The sequence below is a fragment of the Ursus americanus genome, chromosome X, assembly GCF_024610735.1.
Source record: "Ursus americanus isolate L20-20 chromosome X, mUrsAme1.1.p, whole genome shotgun sequence".
NCBI lineage: Eukaryota > Metazoa > Chordata > Mammalia > Carnivora > Ursidae > Ursus > Ursus americanus.
Window position 1 is genome coordinate 75,076,499 of NC_142164.1, and position 3,010 is coordinate 75,079,508.

The following is a 3,010-nucleotide window of genomic DNA, read 5'->3' on the forward strand; positions in this document are numbered from 1 at the left end:
TTAAAGCAAGAATTTAAACCATTAATGTTCAGGCTGAGTACTGAGAGATATGCTTTTAATTCTGCCATGTTGTCAGTAAAGTCTTTGTTTGTATTGGCTGTGACTTTCTGTTTTGTATCACTCTTGGGGCCTTTTTACTTTTATAGAACTCCCCGTAATACCTCCTGTAGGGCTGGTTTCGTGGTTACGAAATTGGCTAGTGACTGTCGATTCTGAAATGTCTTTATTTCTCCATCCATTCTGAATGACAGCCTTGCTGGATAAAGGATCCTTGGCTGCATGTTTTTCTCTGAAAGAGCTTTAAAAATGCTCCCCCAACCCTTTCTCTCATTCCAGGTCTGTGTAGACAGGTCTGATGTAATTCTGATGCCTTTGCCTTGGTACGTGAGAAATTTCTTTGCCCTGGCCGCTTTCAATACTGTATCCTTGGATCTCATATTTGCGAATTTTACTATGACGTGACGTGGTGTAGGTCTGTCATGGTTGAGCTTGGGAGGGGTCCTCTCTGCCTCTTGGACACGAATGTTTGTTTCCCTTGCTAGATTAGGGAAGTTTTCAGCTACAATTTGTTCAAATATCTCTTCTAGACCTCTGTTTTTCTCCACCCCCTCGGGGATGCCGATGATTCTAACATTGCATCGTTTCGTTGAGTCAGTAATCTCCCGTAGCCAACATTCGTGGGAGTGGATTTTTTTAAGACCATCTTCTATTTTCATTTTTTCCTCTATTAACCCATCCTCCAATTCACTAACCCTTTCCTCCGCTTCCGTGACCCTGGCCGTCAGAGCCTCTAGTTTTGCCTGCATTTGGCTCATAGAATTTGTAATTTCTGTCAAATTCGCTCTCATTTCCACCCTTAGGGATTCTATATTCTCAGTAATATTTTCCTGAATACTTTTTTCAAGTCTACTCATTATCTTGACCATTGTTACTCTGAATTCCATTTCTGATAATTTGGTTACATCCATATCCGTTACTTCTGTGGCAGAGGCCACTGACTCACTGTCTTTTCTTTGCTGGGGGGGCCTTCTCCTTCTTGTCATTCTGATGAAGAGAGGTTGCGGGGTTTCCAGAGCCCAAAATTATTGACTGGGTCCCAGGCCATGCCCCTTGTTTTATAGGGATCTTAGAGATGTGGGCTTCTTCTTTAAAGATTTTATTTATTTACTTATCTGAGAGAGGGAGACAGACAGTCAGCAAGAACGAAACAGAAGCAGGGGAGTGAGAGAGGAAGAAGCAGGCTCCCAGCGGAGGAGCCCGTTGAGGGACTCCTTTCTGGAACGCTGGGATCACGCCCTAAGCCGGAGACAGGCGCTCAATGACGGTGCCACCCAGGCGCCTGGGTTGTGGGCTTCTTGATTTTTCAGCCTGCCTTCTGTGTTCTGGGGGAGGGGCCTGCCGCGCCGATACTCAGGCAACCCTGTTTGGTTAGAGTCTCCGTGTCGCCTGCGAGGGAGGATGGGGATGGGCACTCTCTGAGCTGGTATTTCCAGGCTTTTGTTCTCTGGCGGCTTTCCCTGGCGGCTGGCTATGCCTCTTCTGAGGGTCAGAGCAGCAGAAGCTGCATTGTCGCAGAACAGAGGGATTGCGGCCCGTTCTCCACTGATGTTCTGGCCACTTTAATTCTGTTACTGTTGGTGCTGCTCAACCCTGCAGCGTCCCGGGATGTGCGCCCCACACCCGGCGTCCCTGCCCTCACTTCCAGGGCCGGCGCATCTCTGTCCTTTGTGTTTCTAATGCCGCCAGCCACCGGCCGCCCAGCGCGCTCCCGTGTCTCCTGGTCTCAGTCTATGCCCGGTGAGCACACCTCGATTCCGGAGTTTCGTGAGAAGCCTGGTGGCGCGCGCACCCGGTTCAGGGTCTCAGTCTGCTGCTTCGCGGGTGCCGACCGCGAGTCCGCCCGCTCCCCCATGCAGGTGGCCCGCCAGCCGCCAGCCGCCCCACGCGCGCTCCGGGAGTTCCCGGTCTCACTCTGGATCCCCTGAGCACACCGGTATTCCAGTGTTCCGGGAGATGCCTGGTGGCGCGCGTTCATGGCTCACCGGTCTCAGTCCGCTCTCTCGCGGGTGCCCTCTGTGAGTCCGCCCGCTCCCCCGTGCAGGTCGCTGCCGCTTCCCGGAGCCCAAACGCGGCGGCTCCCTCCCCCTTCCTTTTATCTTCTGATATCCGTGCACGGTTTACAGCTCCCCTCTTCGTACCTCAATACTCAGCGCTGGAGATGTTCATTTGTAGAGATCCAGATGCATCATCCTGCGTCTCAGGCTGATTCCGTGGTTATTTAGGCTGGTCTGGTACCTATCCAGCTCGACTCAGGGGACCGGCTGAAAAAGGGGTCCCCTACTCCTCCGCCATCTTAACTCCCCAATCCTCTGAAGGGTTTTAATCAGGAAAGGATGCTGTATTTTGTCAAATGCTTTTTTGGCATCAATTGAGAGGATCATATGGTTCCTGAGTCTTTTCTTGTTGATATGATGTATCACGCTGATCGATTTGTGAATGTTGAACCACGCTTGCAACCCAGGTATGAATCCCACCTGGTCATGATGGATAATCCTAATTTACTGTTGGATTATATTAGCCAGGATCATGTTGAGGATATTGGCCTCCATATTCATTGGGGAAATCGGTGTTTAATTCTCCTTTTTCATTCGGTCTTTGCCTGGTTTGGTGTTCAAGGTAATATTGGCCTCATAGAATGAGTTTGGTAGCTCTCCTTCTGTTTCTACTTTTTGAAATAGCTTTAGGAGAATAAGTATTATTTCTTCTTTGAATGCTTGGTAGAATTCCCCAGGAAAACTGTCGGGGTCTGGAGTTTTGTTATTTGGAAGGTTGTTTATCACTGACTCAATCTCTTCATAATTAATTGGTCTGTTTAAAAAATCGATTTCTTCCTGTATCAGACTTGGTAGTTTATAGGATTCCAGGAAGGCCTAAATCTCTTCCAGATTGCTTAATTTATTGCCATATAGCTGTTGATAAAAGTTTCTAATAATCCTTCCAATTTCATTTT